Below are 16,240 nucleotides of genomic sequence, written 5' to 3'. Positions count from 1 at the left end.
TTTCTTTTGATTCAGTTTTGGTACATTTTGTATTTCTAGAAATTTCCTTTCATCTGTAATTTGTTGTCATGCAGTTGTGTTTGGTATTCTTTCATAATCTCCCCTATTTCTGTAAGGTCAGAGGTAATGTCCTCACTTTCATTTGATTTTAGTAATTATCTTATTTCTTTTTCTTTTTTTTAGGCCAAAATATCTTCCTTTAATATCAAAAGCATACTGTACATGAGGTGGTAATACACATTAAATGATACTTTTTGATGGTTTTTAGGGATTCTTGGCACTTTTTTCCAGCTTTATTGCAATATAATTAACATGAAATTATGTAAGTTCAAGGTAAACATATTAAACATATGATGATTTTATACATGTATATATGGTGAAATGTTTACCAGAAAAGAGTAGTTAACAAATCCTTTACCTCACATAATTACCATTTTGTTGTTGTTATGGTGAAAATATTAAAGCTTTACTCTCAGTAAAATATGGAGTGATTCACAAATTTGTATGGTATCCTCTCAGAGAGGCCATGCTAATCTTCCTTGTATCATTACAGTTTTATTATGTATGCTATCAATGTGAGCACTCTTTTTCTTAATCAGTGTAGCTTAAAGGTTTGTTGGATGTGTTAATCTCTACAAAGAACCAACTTTAGTTTTTTGTTGATTTCTCTATTTTTTCTAGTTTTTATTTCATATAACTCTGTTCTAATCTTTATTATTTCCTCCCTCTGCTACCTTTGAGTTTAATTGCTCTTCTTGTTTAATTCCATTTGATTTGAAGTTAGATTATTTATTTGAAATCTTTCTTCCTTTTTAACATATGCATTTACAGCACAGCACTGCTTTCTCTATATACCATAAGTTTTAGTTTGTTGCATTTTTGTTTTTATTCATCCTGAAGTATTTTTTAAATTCCTTTATGACTTTTTCTTTGACTCATTGTTGTTTAAGAGCATGTTGTTTAATTTCCACATTTTTGTGAATTCTGTAGTTTTCCTTCTATTATTGAAAGTGATTTCAAATTTCATTCCATTGTCAGAGAATATACTAAGTATGATTTCAGTGTTTTTAAATTTATTAAGACTTGTTTTATGGCTTAACATGTTTGTCCTGTAGAATGATATCTATTTTGAGAATGATGTTTATCATTTGAGAAAAAGATGTATTCTGTTATCGTTATGTAGAGTGTTCTATATGTATTTTATGTTCTACTTGGTATGAAATGTTCAAGTCCCATCTTTTCTTACTGATCTGTTGTCTCACTGTTTTATCATTATAGCAAATGGGATATTGAAGTCTCCAGCTATTACTATAAAACTTTCTTTAATTCCATAACTGTTTGCTCCATATGTTTTGGGCTTTATTGTTAGGTACATATTTGTTTATAATTAATTACATATTCTTGATGGATTGACCCTTTTACAAATGCATGATGTCCTTCTTTGTCTCTTGTAACAATTTTTGGATTAAAGATTATTTTGTCTTTATTAGCATAGCCATACCAGCTCTCTTTTGGTTACTATGTGCATGGAATATCTTTCTGTACCTATTCAGTTTTTTTTACTTTGATTATAAAGTGAATTCAGCATATAGTTAAACCACATTTTTTATCCATTTTGCCAACTTTTGCCTTTTAATTAGATAATTTAGTCCATTTATATTAAAAATAATTATAAGGAAGGACTTCTGTCACTTTGCTATTTATTTTCTATATATACATATATATCTTTTATTCTCTAATTTCTCTATTACAGCTTTCTTTTGTGTTAAATTGAGTTTTTAAATGTATCATTTTGATTCCTTTCTCCTTTCCTTTTTGTATATTTTTTAGTTATTTTCTTAGTGGTTATCCTGAGAATTACAATTAACATCTTAAATCCATATCACTCTTGTTTCAATTAATACCAATTTTGCTTTAATCTCTGCTCCTATATAGCTCCATTTCTCTATGTTATTGTTGTCAAAAATTACATCTCATGCATCATATGCCCATCAATATAGACATATAATTACTATTTAAAAAAAAAATTTATGCAGGAAAAGGAACTACAAACCAAAAATGCAATAATGTTGACTTTTATATTTACCTAATTAGCTACCTTTACTGGTATTCTTTATTTCTTTGTATGACTTAGAATTAATATAAAGTGTCTTTTCATTTCATACCTTTTAGTTTTTCTTGTAGGGCAAGTCTACTAATGATTAACCCCTTCAGTTCATATATATGTATATTACATATATATATATATATATATATATATATGTACATATGTATCTAAGCGTAGATTTCTTTGAATTCATCCTACTTGGAGTTTATTGAGCTTTTTAGGTGTGTAGATTCATATCATTCATCAAATTTAGGATATTTTTAGCCACTGTGTCTTCAGATACTCTTTCTGCCCCTTTCTATCTCTTCTATCCTTCTGGGACTACCATAATGTATATGTTGGTATGCTTGATGATGGTCTTCCACAGATCCCTTAGACTTCACTTTTCATTGTTGTTATTTATTTCTGCTCCTTAGAATGGGTAATCTTAATGGGCCTGTCTTCAAGTTAATTAATTCATTCTTCTGCCTGCTCAAATATGTTATGGAATCTGTCTAATGAATTTTTCATTTCATTTATTATACTTTTCATTTCCAATATTTCTGTTCGGTTCCTTTTTATAATGTCTTTATTGATGCTTTTTCTTTGGTGAGATTTCTTTCTTTGGGATTCCTTTAGTTCTTTGAGCATATTTAAAATGACTGAAGAACAATGCCTGGGCTTAACAGTTTCTTAAACTATTTCTGTTAGTTTCTTTCTTTCCTGTGAGTGGGCCATACTTTCTTGTTTCTTTTCATCCCTCATAATTTTTTGTAGAAAACTGGAAAATTTGAATATTATAATTCTGGAAATAAGATTCTACCCCCCCTTTAGGACTTTTTGTTCTTGCTGCTTGTGTTTGATTTAATGACTTTTCTAAACCATTTTTGTCAAGACTATATTCTTTGTCATGTGTGGTGACTGAATTGTCTTTCTATTATTAGCTTAGTAGTCAGCTAGTGATTTGATAGATTAGCTTAAATGTCAAAAAAATAAAAATAAAGTTTCATGTCTTTGCAGATTCACTTTATGTTGATGTATATTTTCAGTGTTTAGCCAGGCCATTTAAAATTCTCTTACCTTCACTTCCCACTTGTACAGAGCTTAAAAGTCAGTCACAAGTGAAAGCTTAGAGCCTTATCAGGTCTTTTCTGAGGATGTGTCCAGCTCTGGATATGTACTTGAACTCTTATATTCCCTGGTATATACAAGAGCTTTTCAGTGCCCTTATTTTCCTATGTATCTCCTTGCCAAGCTTTTTCTTTTCCAGACTTTTCATTCTGTTTGCTACTTGCCCTAGAAGGCTATGCTAGTACATTTGCCTTTAAATTATTTCAACATTGTCCAGAGGACACTCTAGCTCAGAGAAAGTTCCAAGACGGGAAAACAAGCCCCTGACTCCAACCATTGGTACACTATCAGGGAGGTCTAAATATACAACCACTATATTTTTTGAACAATGTCTGTACTGCCCCTTCTGGCAATTTTTTTCTTACCACCTTTTGCAGCTTAAACTGAAGTCCTAGCCAGAGCCTTAAGGTAGGAAAAATAAATTAAACAATCATAGAAATTGGAAAGAAAGATATAAAAATCTTTTATTTATAGATGACATGACAGTTTATATAGATAATCCCAAATAATCTAATAAAAATTTTTAAAAGCTCTTAAAACTAATAGATGAGTTCAGCACAGTCACAGGATAGAAAATGAACATACAAAAATAAATTGTGTTTGCATCTATCTGTGAAATAAAACAATTTATAATTGCCCCCAAAATGAAATACATAAGATCCTGAATAGCCATAACAATCTTAAAATATAAGAACAAATATGGAGGGTTCACCCTTTCAGATTTTAAAAGTTACCACAAATCTACTGTAATTAAAATAGTGTACTGGCATAAGGCCAAACAGACCAACACAACAGAATAGAGAGTGTAGAAATAAACCCTTGCATATATTGTCATCAGATTTTCAACAAGGGTACCAAGACCATTCAATATGGAAAGAACATTCTTCAACAAAGGGTGCTGGGAAGAATGGATATCCTCAGGCAAAAGAATGCAGTTGGTTCCTTACCTTACACCATATACAAAAATCAACTCAGAATGGATTAAAGATTGACATGTTAAAGCTAAACTATAAAATTCTTAGAACATAGGGAAACTCTTTATGACATTGGATTTGGCAATTATTTTTTGGATATGACACTAAAACCACAGGCAGCAAAAGACAAATATCTGTAAAATTGGCTTGATTATTATTAAAAGTATATCTTTTGTGTATTAGAGGGCTTTCTGAAGTGACTGAAAAGGCAAACTAGAGAGTGGGAGATGACATTTGCAAATTATGCTAAATGAAAGAAGCCAGTTGCAGAAGGATAAATACTGTATTATTCCACTTATATGAAGTACCTAAAGTAGTCAAAATTATATAAACAAAGTAGAAAGGTAGTTGGGAAGTCTACTGACAGGTGAGGAGGAAATGAGTGTTTAGTAAGTGAAAGTTTCAGTGTTACAAAATTTATAAGTTCTAGAGATATGTTGTACAAGTTCCCCCCACTATCCAAAAGTACACAGTTTCTATAAAGCATTCTTATAAGCCAAATTGGTATAAAATGAAGAAGCAATTATTTCATAAAAGTGAAAATTCTGCTCTGATTTCTTTCAGTTAGTGAAAAATGGTAGGTGTTTTGTAAAAGCAAAGAGGCATAATGTGAACTTTTGTAAGCAGGGGGAGCCTGTGATGTGAAGATGCTTAACACTACTGAACTGTATGCTCCAAAATGGTTGAGGTGGCAATTTTAATATTATGTGTTTTTTGCCATACACAGAAGAATTTGTAACCTGGAAACATTCCATCCAGTCTATCTAAAAAGTGAGAAATACCTAAGTGGAAATCTAACACAACATATATAGATTTTGTATGCTGAAAACTACAAAATACTGATGAGAAATCAACAAACATATAAATGGGAAAGAACAGGATATTCAGAGATTGGAAAACTTAAAATAGTAAAGATGTCCATTTTCAAATTGATATACAAGCATAATATATCTCTTATCAAAATTCAGCAAGATTTTTTGGAGGTACAGTTAATATTCTAATACTCATATGGAAAAAGCAATGGAATTAGAGTAGTTAAAACACTTAAAAAAATAAGTATAAACTGAGGAGCAAGAAAAGATGGTGGTGTGAGAAGTGTGGTATAAATCTCCCAAAACCACATATATTTTGAAAATACAGCAAATACAACTACCCCTAAAAAAGTGACCAGAAGTAAGAGTACAACAATCAGTCTACATCTGGGAGAAGTAAACCTCTCATGGAAAAGGGTAAAGTAAAAAGCTGCTACCCAGTGAGACCCAAGCACTCCCCCAACCCCAGATCACCAGCAGGAGGAAGAGAATCAGAGCAGGGAGGGAGTGGAAGCACAGGACTGCTAAATACTCAGTCCTAAAATTCTACCCCGGGAGCACAGACCCACATTGCATGGTGCTCTGGAGATTAGAGGGGCTGAAAACAAAAGTCAGAAACTAAGTCTGTGAACAGGTTTCCACAATGGCTGCCCTGGAACAAAAGAAAAGGAGGCATTTTAAAAGACTTCTCAACAGTCAGAAGGCTGCTAAAGGGGCAAGTGTTTAGGATAAGGAACAGGTGGACAAAATCATCCCAGCACACTCAGCCCATCAGTTTGGGAACTTTCAGGAGCTTCAGGTGCACTATTCCCCTGGTTGGCAACACAGTCCTGAGGTCCCTCACCATGATAAGCAGCCTGCTGCTCCTTCCTCCCCACAGAACCTGAATGCAAACCCACTGTCCTTGCCATTGCTGAAGACCAGCCAGAAGGTAGCCCTGCCTACAGCAACTACACAGCTTAACACAGAGGCTTCTCCCTGTGTGTGGCTAACTGGCTCAGATAGTGGTGACAGGCACTGCAACCAGGAACCCTCCCTGCAGACAGTGACACCTGCCATTGCCCTAGGCCATCCTGCCCATGGCAGTTTAAGAGATGAACCAGAGGCTGCTCCCTGCACATGGTTAACTGGCAAAGACAGAAGAGACAGGCACAGTGACAGGGAAGCATGAACAGGCTTTGCCCACAATGCAAATACCTGCACTGCTCTCCTGTGAACCTCGCCATCACCTAGGCCAGCAGGAGGGCAGCCCTGCCTATGGTAGTTCAGTGGATTAACCCAGAAGCCGCTTCCTGCGTGTGGCTACCTACACAGACAGTGGAGACAGGCACTGCAACTGGAAGCACGAAAGGGCTTTGTCCTTGTGGAAGAACTCACACCACTCACCTGCGAACCCCACCATTACCCTAGGCCATCCTGAGGGCTACTCTGCCAGGTTAGGGGATTAACCCAGAGGCCACTCCCTGCACACAGAAACTGGCACAGACAGTGAGACAGACACTGCAAGTGCGAAGTAGGAAGGGACTTTGTCCTCTGAGCTGACACACCACTCGTGTGTGTCCACTCCCATTGCTCCAGTACTATGAAAAGGCAGAAGAAAATTGTTCAGTACAAAATCCATCAAACACCAGAAAGAGGGCTAGGTGAGACTGAAATCACCAATCTTGCTGAAAAAGAATTCAAAATAAAAGTCATAAGCATGCTGATGGAGCTACAGAAAAATATTCAAGACCTAAGGGCCGAATTCCTGAGGGAGATAACTGAAATGAAATAAACAATGGAGGGCTTTAAAAGCAGATTAGATGAGGTAGAGCAGAAAGTAAATGGAATAGAAATTAGAGAACAGGAATACAAAGAAGCTGAGGCACAGAGAGAAAAAAGTATCTCTAGGAATGAAAGAATATTGAGAACTGTGTTACCAATGCAAACGGAACAATATTTGCATTTTAGGGAAACAAGATGAGAGACAAAAAGTGATACAAAGTGCTTTTGAAGAAATAATTGCTGAAAACTTCCCCAGTCAGGGGAAGGAAATAGTCTCTCAGGCCATGGAAGCACACAGATATCCCAACAAAAGGGACCCAAGTAGGACAACACCAAGACATATAATAATTAAAATGGGAAAGATAAAAAATAAGGACAGAGTATTAAAAGCAGCTAGAGAGAGGAAAAAGATCACCTACAAAGGAAAATCCATCAGGCTGACTGTCAGACTTATCAGCAGAAACCTTACAGGTCAGAAGGGAATGGCAAGATATATTTGATGAAGTGAAGCAGAAGGGTCTTGAACCAAGAATACCCAGCAAGATTATCATTTAAATTTGAAGGAGGGTTTAAATGATTCCCAGATAAGCAAAAGTTGAGGGAATTTACCTCCCACAAACCACCTCTACAGTGTATTTTAAAGGGACTGCTCTAAGCGGAAGTGTGTGTAAGGCTAAATAGCTGTCACCAGAGGAAATAAAACCACACTACAGGAAGTAGACCAATTAAATACTAACCAAATGCAAAAGCAATCAGCTACCCACAAAGTCAGTCAAGGGATACACAAAGAGTACAGAATATGACCCCAGACATATAAAGAGTGGAGGAGGAAGAAGAAGGGAGAAAAAAATTTCAGATTGTGTTTGTAAAAGCGTAATAAGCGAGTTAAGTTAGACTGTTCGATAGTAAAGAAGCTGCCCTTGAACCTTTGGTTAACATGAATCCAAAGCCTGAAATGGCAATAAGTACATATCTATCGATAATCACCCTAAATCTAAATGGACTGAATGCAGCAATCAAAAGACATAGAGATACAGAATGGTTAAAAAAGCAAGACCCATCTATATGCTGCATTCAAGGACTCACTTCAAACCAAAAGACCTACACGGACTAAAAGTGAAGGGATGGAAAAAGATGTTTCATGCAAACAATAGGGATAAAAAACAGATGTTCCAATACTTTATCAGATAAAATAGACTTCAATTCAAAGTAACAAGAGACAAATAAGGGCATTACATAATAATAAAGGGGTCAGTCCAACAAGAGGATATAACCATTATGAATATCTATGCACCCAACATAGGAGCACCCAAATATGTGCCATAAATGCTACCAGAATTAAAGTGGGAAATAGAATGCGATACATTTATTTCAGAAGAATTCACACCACTCACTCCAAAGCACAGATCACCAGACAGAAAGTAAGGAGAAAGAGGCACTGAACAACACATTAGAACAGATGGACCTAACTGACATCTACAGAATACTCCACCAAAGGCAACAGGATACACATTCTTCTCAAGTGCACATGGAACATTTTCCAGAATAGATCACACACTAGCCCACAGAAAGAGCCTAACTAAATTTAGAAACATTGAAATTGTGGCAACCAGCTTCTCAGACGACTGAGGTATGAAACTAGAAATACATTGTGCAAATATAACAAAAAAGCCCAGAAACACACTGAGGCTAAACCACATGCTCCTAAATAATCAATTAAAACAGAGATCAAGCACTATATGGAGACAAATGAAAACACAACTGAACACCCCAACTTCTGTGGGACACAGCAAAGGCAGTTATAAAAGAAAAGTATATATCAATACAGGCTCATCTCAAGGAAGAACAACCCCAAATGAAAAATCTAAACTCACAATAAACAAGAAAAAGAAGAACAAATGTGATGCAAAGCCAGTAGAAGGAGGGACATAATAAAGGTCAGGGCAGACATAAATAAAATTAACAAGACAAAAACAATAGAACAAATTAATGAAACCAAGAGCTGGTTCTTTGAGAAAATAAACAAAATAGAAAAACCCCTAGCCAAACTTACCAAGAAAAAAAGGAGAATCTACACCCAAAAACATATTCAGAAATGAAAAAGGAAAAATCACTATGTACACCACCGAAATACAAAGAATTATTAGAGAATACTATTAAAAATTATATGCTAACAAACTGGATAAACTAGAAGAAATGGACAACTTTCTAGAAAAGTACAACCTTCCAAGGCTGACCAAGGAAGAATCAGAAAATCTGAACAGACCAATTACCAGCAACGAAATTGAACTGGTAATCAAAAACCTACCTAAGAGGGGGCTGCCTTAAGATGGCGGCATGAGTAGGGCAGCACAAATTTCCTCTGAAAATCATATATATTTTTTGAAAATACAACAAATACAACTATTCCTAAAAGAGAGACCAGAAGATACAGTACAACAGCCAGGCTACATCTACATCTCTGAGAACTCAGCATCCCATGAAAAGGGTAAGATACAAAGCCATGACCTGGCAGACCTGAGCACTCCCTCAACCCCAGCTCACTGGTGGGAGGAAAAGAATCAGAGTGAGGAGGGAGTGGAAGCACAGGACTGCTAAATAACTAGCGCCAGTAATCTGCACTGGTAGCACAGATACACATTGCATGGTGTACTGGATATTATACAAACAGAAAAGTAAAATCTGAGATGGAGACTGCAAGTGGGTCCCCACAGCCAGCTACCCTGGGACAAAAGAAAAGTGGGTGGTTTAAAAGTCTTAAAGGGACAAGGATTTAATTGGTGAACAAAATCGTCCCAGCACACTCAGCTCAGCAGGCTGGAATCTTAGGAAACTTCAGGTGCCCTAACCCCCTGGCTGGCAATGCAGCTCCAAAGCCCCTCACGGTGATAAGCAGCCTGCCATTCATTCCCCCCTGCCGGCACTACAAGCAAACCTGCTGACCTGCCACTGCTGAGAACCAGCCAGGGATCAGCCCTGCCCACAGCAACCACACTGAGTCCTCTCCCAGTGTGCAGCTAACCAGGCCAGACTCAGAGGTTGCTGCCAGTATTCAACTGCCTGGCACAGGCAGAGGAAGTGGGTGCAAGATTCAGAGGGCAGGAAGGGGCACCATACTTGCAGGAGAAGACATGCCAAATCTCTGCAAAATCCTAGCACTGTGCTAGGATATCTATAAAGGCAGCATCACTCTAATGCCAAAACCAGGCAAAGACCCCAACAAAAAAGAAAATTACAGACCAATATCCCTGATAAACATAGATACAAAAGTACTCAACAAAGTATTAGCAAACCGAATTCAAAAATACATCAAGAGATTCATATATCCTGATCAAGTGGGATTCATCCCAGGGATGCAAGAATGGTACAGTATTAAAAAATCCATCAACATCATCCACTATTAATAAAAAGGACAGAAATCAAATGATCATCTCCATAGATGCTGAAAAGCATTTAACAAAATTCAACACCCATTCGTGTAAAAACACTCAACAGAATGGGTATACAGGGCAAGTACCTAAACATAATTAAGGGAATATATGACAAACCCACAGCAAACACCATACTTAACAGTGAAAAGATGAAATGTTTCCCTCTAAGATCAGGAATAAGACCAGGATGCCCATTCTCTCCACTCTTATTCAACATAATATTGTAGGTCCTAGTCACCAACAATCAGACAACACAAAGAAATAAAAGGCATCCAGATTGGTAAGGAAGAAGTGAAACTGTCACTGTTTGCAGATGACATGATATTGTACATAAAAAGCCCTAAAAAATCTACTTCAAAACTTCTATAGAAATAATGTCTGAATTCAGCAAAGTTGCAGGATACAAAATTAATACAGAGAAATCTGTTGCATTCATATACACTTAACAGTGAACTAACAGAAAGAGAAATCAGGAAAACATTTCAATTCACAACTGCATAAAAAAGAATAAAATACGTAAGAATTAACCAAGGAAGGGAAAGATCTATACCTTGAAAACTACAGGACACTTTTGAGAGAAATTAAAGAGGACACTAATAAATGGAAATTCATCGCATGTTCTTGCCTAGGAAGAATTAATATTGTCAAAATGGCCATCCTGCCTAAAGCAATCTACAGAGTTAATGCAATCCCTATCAAAATACAAATAGCACTCAGGCAGAGCCAACATGGCGGCGTGAGTAGGACAGTGGGAATCTCCTCCCAAAAACATATATTTTTTAAAATACAACAAATAAAACTAATCCTAAAAGAGAGACCAGAAGACACAGTACAACAGCCAGACTACATCCACACGTGCGAGAGCCCAGCGCCTGGTGAAAGGGGTAAGATACAAACCCCAGCCTGGCGGGACCCGAGAGCCTCTCACCCCAGCTCCCAGTGGGAGGAGAGGAGTCGGAGTGGGGAGGGAGAGGGGGGCCAGGACTGCTAAACACCCAGCCCTAGCCATCCGCACCAGAGCGCAGACACAGTGCATGTGTGGAGGGCTGGAAGCTAGGGAAACAGGTCAGCAAGACCTCTGAGTGGGTTCCGAAGCTGATGCCCCGGTGACAAAGGAAAGCGAGTGGTTTTTGAAAGTCTTAAAGGGACAGGGATGCAACAGCTGGACGGAAACCACACAGGTCACAGTCCAGCAGCTGGAAATTACAGGGAAAACCAGGCAAACTAACCCCCTGGGCAACAGCTCTGAGACCCCTCATGGAGGTAAACAGCCAAACAGCCCCCCATCCATTACCCCTCTGGGGCTCAGCGAAAGCAGAGAAGCAGCCTGGCTGGAAGCTAGGTAAACAGGTCAGCAAGACCTCTGAGCAGGTTCCAAAGCTGATGCCCCTGTGACAAAGGAAAGCGAGTGGTTTTTGAAAGTCTTAAAGGGACAGGGATGCAACAGCTGGACGGAAACAACACAGGTCACAGTCCAGCAGCTGGAAATTACAGGGAAAACCGGGCGAACTAACCCCCTGGGCAACAGCTCTGAGACCCCTCACGGAGGTAAACAGCCAAACAACCCCCATCCATTACCCCTCCGGGGCCCAGTGAAAGCAGAGAAGCAGCCTATGGCTGGCCAAGCCCTCAGCAAGGGAGCTTCCTCCATACTGGCCGGGCAAGACACAAAGACCCAGTCTAAACGCAATTAACCAACACAAGCAACTAGGGGTCGCAGTTGTCCCAGTAAAGAAAGGCCAGTAGCAAGTGGAAAGTTTGGCCTTCCCAGCTGACAGTCAACAGCACCTATCAACATGAAAAGGCAAAAAAATATGATCCAGACAAGAATAACCCAGACAGCTTCGGCATCTGCTACATCTTCCCCTGAGAAGGAACCTGGGGAGATAGATATAACCAGTCTTCCTGAAAAAGAATTCAAAACAAAAGTCATAACCATGCTGATGGACTTGCAGAGAAATATGCAAGAACTAAGGAAGGAGAATTCAGAAATAAAACAAGCTCTGGAAGAACTTCAAAACAGAATGCACGAGATGCAAGAGACCATTAATGGACTAGAAAACAGAGAAGAGGAACGCAGAGAAGCTAATGCAGACAGAGATAAAAGGATCTCCAGGACTGAAAGAATTCTAAGAGAGCTGAGTGACCAATCGAACTGGAACAATATCTGCATTATAGGGGTCCCAGAAGAAGTAGAAGAGAGAAAAAGGGATAGAAAGTGTCTTTGAAGAAATAATTGCTGAAAACTTCCCCAAACTAGGGGAGGAAATGGCCTCTCAGACCACAGAGGAACACAGAACTGCCATGACAAGGGATCCAAGGAGGGCAATACCAAGATACATAATAATAAAAATGTCAAAGATCAAAGACAAGGACAAAGTATTAAAGGCAGCCAGAGAGAAAAAAAGGTTACCTACAAAGGAAAACCCATCAGGCTATCATCAGAGTTCTCAACAGAAACCCTACAGGCCAGAAGAGAATGGCATGATATACTTAATGCAATGAAACAGAAGGGCCTCGAACCAAGACTACTGTATCCAGCACGATTATCATTTAAATATGAAGGAGGGATTAAACAATTCCCAGACAAGCAAAAGTTGAGGGAATTTGCCTCCCACAAACCACCTCTACAGGGCATCTTACAGGGACTGCTCTAGATGGGAGCACTCCTAAAAAGAGCACACAACAAAACACCCAACATATGAAGAAGGGAGGAGGAGGAATAAGAAGGGAGAGAAATAAAGAATCATCAGACCATTTTATAATAGCTCAACAAGCTAGATAACTTAGTAAGATAGTAAAGAAGCTAACACTGAACCTTTGGTAACCACAAACGTAAAGCCTGCAATGGGAATAACTACATACCTTTCAATAATCACCCTAAATGTAAATGGACTGAATGAACCAATCAAAAGACACAGAGTAATAGAACAGATAAAAAAAAGCAAGACCCATCCATATGCTGCTTACAAGAGACTCACCTCAAACCCAAAGAAATGCACAGACTTAAAGTCAAGGGATGGAAAAAGATATTTCATGCAAACAACAGAGAGAAAAAAGCAGGTGTTGCAATACTGGTATCAGACAAAACAGACTTCAAAATAAAGAAAGTAATAAAAGATAAAGAAGGACATTACATAATGATAAAGGGCTCAGTCCAACAAGAGGATATAACCATTATAAATATATATGCACACAATACAGGAGCACCAACATATGTGAAACAAATACTAACAAAACTAAAGGAGGAAATAGAATGCAATGCATTCATTCTGGGAGACTACAACACACCACAAACTCCAAAGGACGGATCCACCAGACAGAAAATAAGTAAGGACACAGAGGCACTGAACAACACACTAGAATAGATGGACCTAATAGACATCTACAGAACTTTACATCCAAAAGCAACAGGATACACATTCTTCTCAAGTGCACATGGAACATTCTCCAGAATAGACCACATACTAGGCCACAAAAAGAGTCTCAGTAAATTCCAAAAGATTGAAATACTACCAACCAACTTTTCAGATCACAAAGGCAAAAAACTAGAAATAAACTGTACAAACAAAGCAAAAAGGCTCACAAACACATGGAGGCTTAACAACATGCTCCTAAATAATCAATGGATCAACGACCAAATTGAAATGGAGATCCAGCAATATATGGAAACAAATGACAACAACAACACAAAGCCCCAACTTCTGTGGGACACAGCAAAAGCAGTCTGAAGAGGAAAGTATATAGCAATCCAGGCATATTTAAAGAAGGAAGAACAATCCCAAATGAATGGTCTAATGTCACAATTATCGAAATTGGAAAAAGAAGAACAAATGAGGCTTAAGGTAAGCAGAAGGACGGACATAATAAAGATCAGTGAAGAAATAAATAAAATTGAGAAGAATAAAATAATAGCAAAAATCAATGAAACCAAGAGCTGCTTCTTCGGGAAAATAAACAAAACAGATACACCTCTAGCCAGACTTATTAAGAGGAAAAGAGAGTCAATACAAATCAACAGAATCAGAAACGAGAAAGGAAAAATCACAACGGACCCCAAAGAAATACAAAGAATTATTATAGAGTACTATGAAAACCTATATGCTAACAAGCTGGGAAACCTAGGAGAAATGGACAACTTCCTAGAAAAATACAACCTTCCAAGACTGACCCAGAAAGAAAAAGAAAATGTAAACAGACCAATTACCAGCAATGAAATTGAAGCGGTAATCAAAAAACTACCAAAGAACAAAACACCCGGGCCAGATGGATTTACCTCGGAATTTTATCAGACATAGAGGGAAGACATAATGCCCATTCTCCTTAAAGTTTTCCAAAAAAATAGAAGAAGAGGGAATACTCCCAAACTCATTCTATGAAGCCAACATCACCCTAATACCAAAACCAGGCAAAGACCCCAGCAAAAAAGAAAGCTACAGACCAATATCCCTGATGAATGTAGATGGAAAAATACTCACCAAATATTAGCAAACCGAATTCAAAAATACATCAAAGGGATCGTACACCATGACCAAGTGGGATTCATCCCAGGGATGCAAGGATGGTACAACATTCAAAAATCCATCAACATCATCCACCACATCAACAAAAAGAAAGACAAAAACCACATGATCATCTCCGTAGATGCTGAAAAAGCATTTGACAAAATTCAACATCCATTCTTGATAAAATCTCTCAACAAAATGGGAATAGAGGACTTGTACCTCAACATAATAAAGGCCATTTATGATAAACCCACAGCCAACATTATAGTTAAAAGCGAGAAGGTGAAAACTTTTCCTCTGAGATCGGGAAGTAGACAGGGATGCCCACTCTCCCCACTGTTATTTAACATAGTACTGGAGGTCCTAGCCACGGCAATCAGACAAAACAAAGAAATTCAAGGAATCCATATTGGTGAAGAAGAAGTTAAACTGTCACTATGTGCAGATGACATGATATTGTACATAAGAAAACCGTAAAGACTCCACCCCAAAACTACTAGGACTGATATCGGAATATAGCAAAGTTGCAGGATACAAAATCAACACACAGAAATCTGTGGCTTTCCTATACACTAACAATGAACCAACAGAAAGGGAAATCAGGAAAACAACTCCATTCACAATTGCATCAAAAAGAATAAAATACCTAGGAATAAACCTAACCAAAGAAGTGAAAGACTTCTACTCTGAAAACAACAACTCACTCTTAAGAGAAATTAAAGGGGACACTACCAAATGGAACTCATCCGATGCTCGTGGCTAGGAAGAATTAATATCGTCAAAATGGCCATCCTGCCCAAAGCAATATACAGATTTGATGCAATCCCTATCAAACTACCAGCAACATTCTTCAATGAACTGGAAGAAATAATTCAAAAATTCATATGGAAACACCAAAGACCCCGAAAAGCAATCCTGAGAAAGAAGAATAAAGTAGGGGAGGATCTCAGTCCCCAACTTCAAGCTCTACTATAAAGCCATAGTAATCAAGACAATTTGGTACTGGCACAAGAAGAGAGCCACAGACCAGTGGAACAGACTATAGACTCCAGCCATTAACCCAAACATATATGGTCAATTAATATTTGATAAAGGAGCCATGGACATACAATGGCGAAATGACAGTCTCTTCAGCAGATGGTGCTGGCAAAACTGGACAGCTACATGGAGGAGAATGAAACTGGACCATTTTCTAACCCCGTATACAAAAGTAAGCTCAAAATGGATCAAAGACCTGAATGTAAGTCATGAAACCATTAAAGTCTTGGAATAAAACATAGGCAAAAACCTCTTAGACATAAACATGAGTGACCTCTTCTTGAACATATCTACCCGGGCAAGGAAAACAACAGCAAAAATGAACAAGTGGGACTATATTAAGCTGAAAAGCTTCTGTACAGCAAAAGACACCATCAATAGAACAAAAAGGAACCCTACAGGATGGGAGAATATATTTGTAAATGACAATTCCGATAAGGGCTTGACGTCCAAAATATATAAAGAGCTCACATGCCTCATCAAACAAAAAACAAATAAC

The 16,240-nt window shown here is 37.9% G+C and overlaps 1 protein-coding gene and 1 non-coding gene across 7 annotated transcripts in view; one reads left to right on the top strand and one right to left on the bottom strand.

Annotated features, from left to right (window-relative positions):
- Window positions 1–16,240, top strand: part of ASB12 (ankyrin repeat and SOCS box containing 12) — a 174,973-nt gene that overhangs the window by 19,624 nt on the left and 139,109 nt on the right. The window lies entirely within an intron of this gene.
- Window positions 477–583, bottom strand: LOC118916150 (U6 spliceosomal RNA). Its single transcript, XR_005026303.2, has one exon. It is a non-coding gene; the product is annotated as a U6 spliceosomal RNA (small nuclear RNA).

The sequence above is a fragment of the Manis pentadactyla genome, chromosome X (genome assembly GCF_030020395.1).
Source record: "Manis pentadactyla isolate mManPen7 chromosome X, mManPen7.hap1, whole genome shotgun sequence".
In the NCBI taxonomy this organism is placed as follows: Eukaryota; Metazoa; Chordata; class Mammalia; order Pholidota; family Manidae; genus Manis; species Manis pentadactyla.
The sequence above is the reverse complement of the archived record's forward strand: the minus strand, read 5'-3'. Positions and strand labels throughout refer to the sequence as shown.